General features: G+C 33.4%; 1 protein-coding gene across 3 annotated transcripts in view; it reads left to right on the top strand.

Annotated features, from left to right (window-relative positions):
• The window catches only part of LOC106721639 (ETS-like protein pointed), a 121,611-nt gene that overhangs the window by 102,138 nt on the left and 5,509 nt on the right, over positions 1-13,964 (top strand). The gene's annotated exons all lie outside the window — the stretch shown is intronic.

The following is a 13,964-nucleotide window of genomic DNA, read 5'->3' as shown; positions in this document are numbered from 1 at the left end:
TCGAAAGCGATTACATTCACGATCGTAGCTTCGTAAACTTAGGAACTGTCAATAAAAAATAAAATTTCCTACAAATTTTATTTTCAATTCAAATGAGTTTTAAAAATAAATTTGAGAATTAATTTTTAAAATTAACATCGAATTATTAGAGAACAATTTTTTATCAGTGCGAAATTGTGATGCGGTAGTGAAAACGGATACTAAAAGTAAAGCAGATATGCTTATCGTGGAGGCACCGGGCGAAGTGGGCGCGCCGCCGGCGCTCGCGCCCCTGCACCTCCCCATGATGACACTCACCAAACTTAACTTCACGGACTACAGTGCTAAAGTGAACAAGCAGTACAATGAAAGTGAGCAAAGGGACAACAGAGGGTACGACAGCGCGCTGGCTGCGAGGCTCAGCTACGAGCAATCAGTGTGTGGTGCTGCCAAGTTAAACTATAACGAAAGCAATAGACTTGCTTTTGATCAGACTTTCGACAACATCAATACAGACCCAGCCTTCCTACTGCCTTCAGGTTACTGTTTATTCTTTTATTATTATTGTTGTAATATGTTTTTTTACATGGTGTCTAATTTATATGAAACGGTGTTAACTTCGAGAAAAAACTGAAATCCAAGGTCGGAAGTTTAGTTTTTTCATTTCCTGTTTTCAGCACATTTATTATAATCCAAATCGAAAAATCAATTGCTAAGGTACTACCTACTTACAAGTATAATATAAAGTTCATTACAGCTTTCTATCGACCTTCTTTATATTAAACTTGTTTATAGGAGCTTTATTAGAATTGTTTGCTTCTTTTTTAGTTAAAAGAAAAGGTAGATATTTAAGACTCAAAAATTGTCTATAATATAATTACAATTTAATTGAAAATTAACCGTAAATTTCCTTAACCGTTTCAAATTTTATTAATTCCATGAACGCGTTCAGGCGAAGTTAAAAATATCCATCACATATTTTTCTTATCGCGCAGTCATGGTGAACAAGACTCGGTAATAATATTTCAGGAAAATAGCTAGTTAATTAACGAAGTCGAAGTTGTTTTGTGTTCTCTTATCTATGTACCGACTTTGAACGCTCGTTAGGATCCTTGAGTAAAAAACAATAGTTATAAAACTGAATTTCTTTTCATTGAAACGAATAGATTATTCGTCGAACTTAGTCGCTATAAAAATATTACTAAAAAAATTATACTAGATATTTTTATGATTTCCAACAAACTTTATACTCTACCTCTGCTCTTATTAAAATTATACACTCGTTTTATTACGGTAAATGATTGTAAATTTTGTACGATCTTTGTTGTGACTAATGATGTTTTAAATTTGAATTAATAAAATTAACATACACACGCATTACTTGACCACGACTCGAGCTTCGGTCAATAACTTTAGCAATATTTTACATATTATGTGTTATATCTAAGAAAAATAAAAAATAATTAACATAAAATTTTTCCAACGGTTTGTACAACTCAATATTACTGTAACATAATCAAATTATATAATTAAGTAACATTCGTGATTATATTAAAAACTCTACTTCATTTAATTAAGTCACAATGCATCATTGTATTCATACAAAGACGAATTATAAAACGTTTGATAGACGAAACATTTTTTGTGGTTTACCTGTGGTATCATCCCCAGATTATAAAAAACTATGATTCGATTGATAGCCGAAGCTCTCGGGCGGAAGTACTTTCGCCGCAGCCATGTTGGATCCGGCGCGGGCGCACCTCGCGCTTCCGTCGCGTGACGCGCATAAAAAGCTCCGCACAAACGTCACGAAATGATACATTTGCATACACAGAATACGTGAAAATAATTTGAACATCGTATCTACATTCAATTATCGCTGTTTGGTGAATGGCGAAGCTTCTATTGATTGTGTTCAATAAATATTCTTTATAAAATATTCTACAAGCGTTTACGTTTTTTTATGCCATAGTGAAATATTCAAATATGTGCGTTCATAGAATGAGATGAGATTTCGATACAAAATACTTAATTATTTTAACTAACTAATATTTTAACTATAAAAAAAACTTTCCAGAATACAACTTTTAAAATAGTTTATTATGCCTAAATTTCAAAAATACCTATTAAAGTTGTGGTAAATGAATTTGATGTAGGCATAGATAACATTAAGTTGTTGCTTATAAATAATGGTAATGAAATGCTAAAAATTAAGAGCTTTTAAGAAAATGGCCGCTCAAAAAAAAATTTGAGTTCCATTAGGTCTAAAATTATTATTGATTATTTTAACAAATTTGAATACATTATACCGCGGTTTAGTGTTTCAACAAAGATATCATAGGTTAAACAAGAATGGAAATGGATGTCACGCACAAGCACGGGATAGCTTGAATATTCATGCTGTTCGCCCAGATAGGATCGGTGTTGAACATTTTATGCGCGTTATAAGGCTGGTGTCACACTAGCGTGGAACAAATGTTACAACACGTGCTAAAGTGACGAATAAACATGAATAATGTGTAACTATTATACTGTTTTCTTAACAGGATGTGCAATAAATACGTTTTATCAAGGTATAATGCAAAAAGCACGATAATTTTGCTCTATTATTATTTACAAATAAAGCTTAAAGCAAGTTACATTTAATTTGAAACAAAAGAAGTGTACTTTTTTTTTTTATAAGAGAAGGGGGCAAACGAGCAGCGGGAACACCAAGGTGTTCATCGACGCCCATGGACATCTGCAATACCAGAGGAATCGCAGATGCCATTTAAGATTGAAATTATTAATAAAAATATTTTATGCAATTATTTTCATTGACAAAAAGACATCTGACATTTTAAAATGGAACATCAAATATTCCATAGTAGTGCATAAACGACCTAAGTCTAAGCAGCGGACGATCACAAATGGTAACCAATAAGAGGTAACGGTGCAGGTCGCTCACCTTTCAGTAATCGCTTCCTTCCTTTTACAGGCCGACGAAAATCTTATACGAATTCTATAAGACGTGACTGTAATACGTCTCTATCGCACTTGCTAAGTCAGTGATTGAAATTTTTTTTTTACAATTCGTATGAACAAGGTTATTACGTACACGTGATTTCTTGACAGTTTAGAAACTGTAGATACTCTCCTAGTCCGAATATAAATTGGTAGAATTCATAAATGATCTGTGACATATGTCTTCAAAATGTATTTCATATTCCCTTGCCACAGGAGATCAATAACACCATCAATTTGTTGTGTTGTTAAAAAATATTATCACTTATAATGTTATCAGTAGCCGAGCACTAAATTTATAGATGGGATTTTCCTAATGCGCTATTCGCCATGTTTATTTCTCAAATTAAGCCTTTTAATGGGGCAAGCTTTAAATCTGTCAATTGTACCAGCGGAAAAAATTGTTACAAAAATCATTAGAGAAAATAAACTATAACATCTGCGTAAATTACCATAATTTGCGTAGAAATTAGTTATATTTTATATGTAAATATTAAATTTATAAGACACATTGGTAAAGATGGAGAAAAAAATATCACCAGAGGCTAACAACATTTCAACATAAACAATACAAAGGTATACCTAGTTAAAATTATGTAAGAAAAAAAATCCGTATGTGAATTATTTAGGTATATCTACATACATTTTTGTACATGATCTAACTAATATTATAAATGTCAAAGTCTGGATGAATGGATGTTTGTTACGGCTAAAAAAGGTCAAAAACGGCTAAAGGGCGCCGAAATTCGGCGTAGATGTAAAACATAGTCTGGAAGAACACAGAGGCTACTAATTAATTTTTTTTAATCCCGCACAGAGTCGCGGGGGACAGCTAGTATTTAAATAATATTAAATTAAAAAGTTAGTCATTAAGCTTAAATTTTGTAATTTAACTTTGTACAATGTTCGGGAAAACTTGTATTAATATTAACCACCATTATCTCACTATCTACATATACAATATTCCAAGTCTATCCGTGTATGACAGGAATAAAGATGTTGTTTTATTATTAACTCAACATTAATTGAATAACCTTTGCAATGTCCTCACACCAGCCGACTCAACAACAATATACATTGATATAAATTATTCTAGTCCAATATTATTAGGATGTTCTAAGTCACACAAGAAGTCAATATAAGACACCTGTCTAACACGCTGGTGATGCACCTGTTCTGCAGATGATACGCTTAGCTTAGACTTAAATCTTCGTTAACTAACTTGCTAATGAAAACAAATTTTATCAAATTTATTATACATGCCATATCAGATATACCGATATCGTGAAAGTGAAATGACAAAAAATTATCGCTATTGTATTTTTTAAATCTATTTAATAAACATTGCTCATATGAATTCTAGTATCAGAAAGCTCATATTAAAAAAACGGTAACTAACGCTAGAAACTTTTAGGTAAATAAAAAATCAATTTAAATTAAATTGCTCGAGCGAATTTTTTTGGATTACCAACATATTATTTCATTATTATGCAACTGTTAAAATTGTTTGAGTCTATAAATGGAAAACTTTATTTGCACCACAACAATGAAGGGAAAAAAGGAAACACCCTATAGCCTATGTCGGTCCATCGTTTTATATATAAATTTTTAACTTCTTTGCAACTTCTTGGAAAATAAAGCAGCTGCTACCTGACTTCTTTGTCGATCAAAAATAGCTTATTGAAAACGCTTTAACCGAAAATATTGTATTCGGTGATAAACCGGTTGCAATTTCAAACCATTTTGAAATATTCGTCTTCGATTTATTTTATTTTGCATTGTAATCTGTATTTGTGTTCCAGTTGACTTTGGAATTTCTTTCTTTATTTTTTCTTAACTGCCATCATCATATTAGAAGCAAAGAATAATAAAGTATTTAAACCTCGTTCCATTTTTGTTTATGTTGAATAACACCTCATAATATTTATACAAAGTATTTGAATCTACTAATTATGCATTCATACAAAATTCTAGATTTATGAAACAATGATATTTTACGTCTTTCAATATAATAAGCAGTAATAAAATACATTCTTATTCAATATGTTAAGTAAAATAAATACCAAATTATGAATATTCAGTTCAAGTCTTTACCACGTCATTGTCTAGTCAATGACGTCATACCCGGCGTTCATTGATATAACAAAATGGCCATTTCCGGCCGTCTCGCCGCTCTACCAAGTTAAACCGCCTTCCTCGGACCTCTAATCCAACTTTTATTATAACAATCATGTATCAACTTGTAAGAAACCATTGCGTTATATTTTACATTTTTGTATGATGTTTTTTCTACATTCATCCACTAGTAGAAACCAATTACGATGAAACAATTCTTGTGCAACTATTAATACAAGTGCTTTAACCTATTTTGTGACTTGTGAATTTTGTTTCGAAACTTAAAAAAAAATCATAACACAATTGACGTCTTCAAAATCATGACAATTTTAATCTGTAGGATTGAACTATAAATTTTGATTCTTTACTAATATTATAAATGCGAATGTTAGATGGATGGTTGGATGTTTTTAGAAGGTATCTACAGAACTAACTAAACGGATTTCGTCGCAATTTGATTTGGATGTAGAACATATTCTGGAAAAAGGCATAGGCTAATAACTAAGTTTTCTTTAAAACCGAGCGAATGGAGTTGCGGGCGACAGCTAGTCATGGATATAACTTGAATTATAGTTTACGACGTTGTGACGTAAGACTAGTCACGTAGGTCCATTGATGGGCCGCGTTTCCGGCCGCGGAGCATAGCGCCACTACATCCTGCCCTGCGAGCGTCTGCCACTCGCAACTCGCAGACACTATATTATCTCCAGTTCATTCATAAATCATAACCATTTGACAACAACGATTCTTTAAATTCTCAAAATATACAATCAGCTTTTTTTTTATTAATTTAAGTAGTGAATATTGCAAATGAACAGCGTACTGTGAAAACAGCCGTCTATGTTGAGAAGTAATCATTTTTATAGCGATGACGAATTCCTCCATTACTTCCCGATGAATAAAAGAGAGTCAAAAACATTGATTGCGGGACGTTATTCGGCATAACTAACCCAATGGAGTTTATCTAGATAATTATCCTTATTACTATGGAATATATCATAAATTAAGAGATCGCTAACCAATTTATAAACATTTATATAATGAAGCAATGCAAGTCTTGACACGGCTTCCCTGGCGGCGCGAGGGTCGGACGGCGCGGGTCGTTCGCGAGGCGTTTTTGTAACGAACGGCGCGTGCGCAGGTGGCCGCGCACCTGCCGCCTGCGCACTGGCGACCATAGACAAAGCATAGGACACCAACTGACACTTAGTTTTAAACATTGATAAATAAATTACCACTTGCATTAGATACTTTGACAGAAACGTAAAAAGGTAAATTGTCTCACTATTAAAAGTAAACAGTAGGTAACATTTTTAATGACAGGGATAGTGAACATTGGAATTGGCAATTTAATTAAATTAGGATAGTACGCTGTTATGAATTAAAAAACGTTACTTAACTATAAACTACGAAAGTAATAAAATAAATCCGCAAAAGCTTACAAGTGGCAATCCACCCTAATTTAATAAGACGGTTTACTGAAACTCTATTTATAAATTTATTAATTGATTAACAAATGTGTAATTGATATACAATCATTGTACAAGCAATACACACGTGTGTAATGAAGCGTGAACAACGCGCTGTCTGGTACTTCATCCGCTCTGTGGTTTATTAGGTCTAGACAATGTAATGCTCGGTCGAGTACAGTTTACCGCTTATTGATCTATGATTGGATTTCTAAGAATTGTCTATGGATCTAACTACGAACGTAATATGAATCTATAAAATGGCATTAGAAATTAGATTAATTTAAAATTGGCCCACTTTTGTTCTATCAAATATTTTTATTAAAGTAAACTTGGATATAATTCTACCACTTAAGTAACTTATTTTATTTCATTTTAGTGTATCCGATCAGTACACTATAGATTTTCACACAGAATTGTAGTCTTTTCTTTTTCTTCCAGTCCCTCCTTAGTTTTGAAGGTTGGCCGCTAACGTTAATCGCTAAGTATTATATGAAAGTCTACGTAAAATCTATTAACTTTATCTACGCTTGAAATTACAGATCATAAAGAACAAATAATATAAATACAAACATGCCAATAAAAAATTATAAAAGTGCATGACCTCAACTTACTAAAAATAAAGAGTCCCCTGTGGGTTCCTCAACGACGCTTCCCAACACGTCGCCTCTGACCAGATCCGATATTTATTGCCAATAAAATCCGTTCATATAGAATAATTAAACACAATATTTTACTCACTTCCCTGCTTATACATAAAACGAGCGGAGAAATGACCGAAGTTTTAAGTTTTACGGTAACACGGCCACCAATGACATCCGGTCGAATATTATGATGTAGATAAAAAATATGTTATTTGTTATGAATGTTGCTTGTTGAGAACATTAGAAATGTTTACATCAATGTTTACAATTTATTTATTCTAATACGAGATGTATGGCTTCATTTTGTGACTTATAAAAAGTATTGGGGGCTTATATCAATTTCCAACAAATTTCCTATCACCATTTCTGGCGCATATGTAAAAATGTTATAAAATCAATAAAAATACCTTTCAATATTTATAATGAAAATATCGTATTTTTATTATGATCAATTAAATTTCACACTTTTACCAAAAGCTGACACTTTATACGTCCTGCAACGAAACTACAAATCATAATATCTGAAAAAAAACTCATAAAGTTATCAAATAAAAAAAAGAAATCTGTCATGTTAAAAGTCTACTTTGACCTTGTTCACGCGACTAGTTCTCTTTTTTTCTAATTTACAGCAGCTGCTTGTAGATTAAATAAATTAAATACGTAAAAAAAAAAGAAAAAAACAAGTTTATTATGCACCAAAGGAAACAATCAATTATGAAAACGTTGAACTTATTTCTTTCTGCGAATTAAACGGGATATAAATTTCGGGCATCGTTTAGAAATTAAAAATAATAATTGGTGTTGATAGAGAGTGGTCACGTGACAAGTCGCCGTGTCCCCGACTTATATTTAAGACTTCCTGCCGAAAGATGCTCCAATTTTGAGTTTGATTTAAGCACGCTACGATGACTGCGATTTCCTCTTATTTAACATGAATGTCATTTTCCCACGATTACTGTTTATATTTGTGCATTTTGCGGACTTGTGCAACACTCGTGCAACACTACAACCATAAATCAACTCATAAGTATTAATGCCAGTTATATTAAAAAGTAGTAATTGTTATGCCATATATAATTTACAACGTTTAAAATAAAAAGCTTGAATATCTTGTAAGAACTTATTAGAAAAATTCATTTGCAAGAGATCGAATTACATACTACGGCACCGTAGTGATGTTTTGTGTTGTATTATTTTAGAAGTTTCATAGAAAATAAAGATTATATCCTAAAAATAAACTCTCCACAATACGTAGTGTCCACAATAAGTATGTTAGCAGAATTTTACATATGTTATTTACACAAATTTACGTTAGTTACAAGAAAAAAACAGCGAACACCCCTCGCTTTTCAAAGTAAATTAATTAATTCTCAAAAGTGCCATCCTCCTGTACACCTGGTGCTCGCACATTTGTACAACATACTTTTTGTGTGTAGAGATTTTCAAAAGTGAAAGCTTATCGAGATTTCTACCCTCGCTTATAGTTTTTAATTCAGATCAAAAATGAACTTCCTTTGACATTTGACTACAGATGATAAGTTTCGAAGATAACAACAACCTATGCCATTTTTGAGTTCTATAAAAATACAGAAAACTTATATTCATGATATACATTGGATAGCAAACATACGGGACGCTGAATTTGTTTACAAAGAAATTAGATAATTGGTGTCGCCATTTAAATATTAAATTATTTAAAGTGGCAACATTATGTCGCTGGCTCAACGTCGGCTGTCGTCGCGCGGCTCACCTGCGCCGCCGCCGCTTCTAAATTTAAAAAAAAATCATATTTCGACTTCCGCTCTCAAATTGGCATTGGCGCGTATGTCGGCGGACTCTTTCGCCGACTACATTAATACGCGGCGATTGTTAAAATACTAATAAATAGGATTTTGTCGTACAAAATTCTTTCAGGCTAATTACATTTATCAAAAATTAACGTTTTTAATTTATTAGTATCGACAGTACACTGTACACTTTATCAACTATGGAAGTTAGCCTATTTACTGGCTACTGACTGTTATAAAGGTTATATGTTATGTTTATTGACAAAAATGTAGAATGAGAAAAGAAAGCCCCAAGTAAATATAGGGTATTCTTTCCTGTTACGCCAAGAAGAAAAGAAATTTTTCATAAATTATTGACAAGATATTTAAAAATAAAAAACTTGTCAGAATGTACTGGCAGTCATAACGCCATATGGCAAGCTTAGCGCGTGCTTATCAATAAAAAAGTTACACGAAGAGAGGAACATTTCGCGGCTCTCAAATTTCACTGAAAAGAAGTAAAAAAGCGCGGGAATCGAGTTGCAGCTGGTGCTGAGACTAGAGTTACTGTCACATGTGGCCTACTCAGCTTAGCGTGCTTTAAAATTATCAAAAATTATTTACAAATACAAATTTTATGTATTGCTATTTCTACAAAAAATACTGAAAAAAACTGGCTGCTTCGAATTCAGCTAGGATGTCAATAGCTTGGCAACACATCAGCAAATGAGCCAGTCATCCTATTGTTTTCGATGTCTATGGTCAGCACATGTCGTAGATATGAAGGAGTTTTATTACATGAAAATAATTTTAAATTTAACTAAGCACAAAAGTCTGAGTCATAACAGTAGGTAAACATTATTTATATATGCTTATCTTATGTAGGCACTTGGATATATGTCAAATAATTCGCAGGAAATACATAATGTATCTAGTTGTTCGTATATTTCACAGACTATGCAATTCCATAACAACTTTGTGGCAATTATTAATTGCATTCAGTTTCCTGTGACCTTCATCTTTAAGGAAATCAAAAGTTTTTTATTATCCAGTTCATATAAATAATATTGATGACTAATTCAGTAACCCTCATAAAATGTTGGTTGTTTTTAATTTGACATTTTCCTTGCCTTTTAAAAAAAAAGTTAATCTCAATCTAACAACATTAAGCAAGTGAATAGTCAAATTGATAGACAGAAAGAGATGAACTTAAAGTATGTACCTGGCTGTTATTTACACGTTTACAGTTTTTATTAAAACCATTAGCTCAAAAAAAACTGAAAGATTGTCTTTGGTTTGACATTTGGTAATGGTGATCGGCAGTTGATGTTTTATCTGTGGTCCGGGATCGTTCCGCGCCAATGGTCGTGGTCGACCTTTCGACCCGCGCGAGGCGTGGCCGCGTACGATTGGCGCGCCCCGCCTCGCGCCGCCCGCCGCCCGCACTACGCCTCCCGCACCAAACCTCTTCATCTCGCTGCACTTCAGCTTTTACCACGCTCATGTTCTCGTTCATACTCCGAAAGGGGTACTAACCTGCAAAATAATGTCATTGCAATTAGCTATCTGTATTTAGCAATCATAATGTTAAATATCAATTGAAGCTACTTGATACATTTTTGTTTAAAAATTTGGATAAGCTTAGCTTCTTCGGATAAGGAAACACTGACGTCCATCTTGCCCTCACCCAGAGGGATTAGGGATTAAAAGAGGGACATAGATCATGCAGAAATTATCTCTATTTGCCGAGTTGTAATTGCCATAAACCGTAGTATGTATAAAATTTTGCAAAATAATACTTTGACACCGTATAAAAACATAAAAACTCTCATCTCACGGTTATTTACACAAAGTTATTTTGACAACAAAAGCAAAAGAAAGTTTATATATCAAAGGAAGTTACCCGTGCACGTTGAGTGAGCGTGCTCGACGGAAGACTTACGAGGTCCCGGGGTCAGATCCCGAGGGAGCTTTTTACTTCGAACGTTCTTTATTAGATTTATAGATGTCGCCCCGACGTCCGAAGGGAGCTGTAATTAGCCGACTTCGCTTCATTAAAATATTTCTATTTGTCTGCCTGACACCAAACAGTGATTTGTTTACACGCCTTTGTTCTTTCCCTGTCGCGCCCCATTATTTTTCGACTCTCAAATAGTTTTCTTTTTTACAATTTTTCGACAAATTCTTGCTCAAAGTTTGTGCTAACATGTAAACAAAATGTGTTAGGAGTTTTGTTTGGAAATAAACACCCTTGCTGTTTGGTATTTTTACCTGAAACGAAGGGAAATACATTTTAGATATTTTGTTTTTATTTTAAAAACAGAATAACTTATACTTCATTTATTTTACTTATTATTTACTGTTAAACATCCACTAGTTCGTCTAATGCACCTAAAGTATAATATAATCACCGATAATCCCTTCATAAAAAGAATCAACCTCTAAAACAAACTGGCAATTATACTTAATTTGTTATATCATGTTTTTGAAAATGGACAAAAAAAAACAAAAAGTCATTAACGATGTAGTAATGTCAGTGTCGACCTCCGGACAAGATCGGCGCCCTTGAACCTTCGCAACACGCAATTCGTTCTTAAATTGATTGCTACTCATTGTGAATTCACTCACACATAACAAAAAACAACCGTAGATTATGACACTCTGGTACTTTGCACTTTGTCCCTTGTATTTACCCACATGCTTGATAATATTCATACAATTTCAAGTCTTTAAATTAATTTATATAATCCTTGGTATCAAGTACCTAAACATGTGTACCTACTATCATCATCCTTGTCATTATTATGGAAAAAACAGAGACAATTATATGTTTTTTTTTTTAAATTGTGAACCTACGATACCAAAAAAGCTAAATACATTAAGAGCATACAATAAAAGTGAAACCCCACCACATATGCAATATTGCATAAACTATACCAAAGTCACACAATATTAGCTCTTTAGGAATACCGCGGTCAGCGGTCGTGAGCTGACCACATCCAATCTAATTGTCACGGCCCGCCACCAACTCGACCAATCAGCGCATCTAAATAACTGCATTTTCATTATATTTGTTACTATAATGTATGATGTAATAGGTGTATAGTTACCTAAAACTGAAGATGTGTAGCTTTAAAGTGTAGTGCTTAGGCGGTTACTTTACGAATTCTAAATGTCACGCCTTCTAAAGAAAATAATCTTATTAGGAAACTACATATAACGCTGTAGGTATAGTTTAGTCGACATTATGATGCACACACAATCACAGCGGCAGTCAATGAAATGGTCAAACAATCGTGAGAGTGATGACCCCGAGGTACAGCGATTGCTCGCGTGCTTGTCCGCCTCCCCGCCCGCAGACACACTCTATTGTTAAATTGCCCAATCGAACCGATAGCCCGCGTTGTGGGCTACCGATGCTGAGACTGGGCATCCAATATTATATTATGTGACATTACTGTATTGTAAATTTTAAGTTTATAATAGTTTAAAGAATTTTTTAAAAGTTCGTTCGTCTTCTAATACACAACTTCAGTACAAATTTTACAGCTTAGTTATTAAATCAGCAGTAAAGTATAGGTACTAAAATCTGTAAGTTTGCGATTACACCGTAAAAATGTATGTTTTATAAGTGATGTCCATTGTCTAAAATTCAACGATTTAGTATAAATAGTCTGCTATAAAAAACTTAATTAGTTGTCTGTTAATTTGTCCTACTCATTGACTACACTGTTCATACCGTACCCTAAAGTTCAAAGGTCTAAAAATGGACCCCGTCTATCGACGTGCATTGAAATTACCAAATTAATTAAATTTTATTAAAAACCCGATAAAGTTAACGAACACTGTTTTACATTTGAAATTTAATTAAAAGGAAAATTATCAAAGATAAGTGGCAAAGGATATTGCCCAAGCGATGAAATAAAAACGAGCGAATTATATGCATTTTAATGCAGCCAGTACCTATCGAATGACTCGATTAGACAAAAAAATCGATTACGGATGTAACACAACACCTTTTGTTCACTTAACGCTTTAATTTATTGTACGAAGATAAAGTTTCTTTTCGAAAATTCAAAAATAATTAGGCGCTGCTCAGTTAATTGGGTGACATGGAATCTTTAAGATAGCTGTCAAGTGAAATTGTATGAAGCAGTCGATTATCTAAATATGTATGTAGATAATGTGTTGGATTCTATCACAGATAACTTACTAAAAAAAATCCCTGTACCGTTACGGCATAGATATCACTTAAACTGATTTAAAATGTAAAGGAAATCTGTTTCATTTAAAAGAGCTTTTAAAACACTATCGTTATTAATAAGCGTTATTTTATGTCTAATCTTTTACCCTTCGGTCTCCTTTCTTTAATGATAACTTCTGTTTACTATAAAATGTAGAAACTGTTGTGTAAGGAATTTCGGGAGAGAAAGGCAGAATATGGCGCAATTAAAAAAATCAAGGACAATTTGCAAAAACGAATTCATATTTTGCCGACAAACTTTGCCGATATTTTTCCAAACGATCTGTATGCCATGCCTATAGGTACACCATGTAAGTTTCAATCCTATGATTATAAAAAGTTCCGATTTCAAAAATAACACATTCCAAAAAGTTTGCAATTCGTGAGGTTGTGATGAATAGTGGTGAGGCGAGGTGTAGCGGCGGCGGCGGGTCCGGCAGAACAAAGGGCGCGCCGTGAACCGCGACGGTCGCGCCTGGCCGCGCGGGCCCCGCACGCCGCGCAGCGCACACGCACCCACCACACACACAACACTATTATAAAACGTTCCAAATTCGAAATTTAAATCAAAGGATTAACTCTTTGCTATTTTTTTTTAATGTCTTTCAAGCCAGTACCTTAGATTATAACTATGGAAAAATCAATGGTGATGATTATGATTTTTGCATTGAGTGTATTAAATCTTAAATATTAAATACCAGAAATATATAATTAACATTTGCTTGAAATCAATAAAAAAGTGTAT

The sequence above is a fragment of the Papilio machaon genome, chromosome 17 (assembly GCF_912999745.1).
Source record: "Papilio machaon chromosome 17, ilPapMach1.1, whole genome shotgun sequence".
Classification (NCBI taxonomy): Eukaryota; Metazoa; Arthropoda; class Insecta; order Lepidoptera; family Papilionidae; genus Papilio; species Papilio machaon.
Note: the sequence above shows the minus strand (reverse complement) of the source record. Positions and strands in the feature narration are given on the sequence as shown.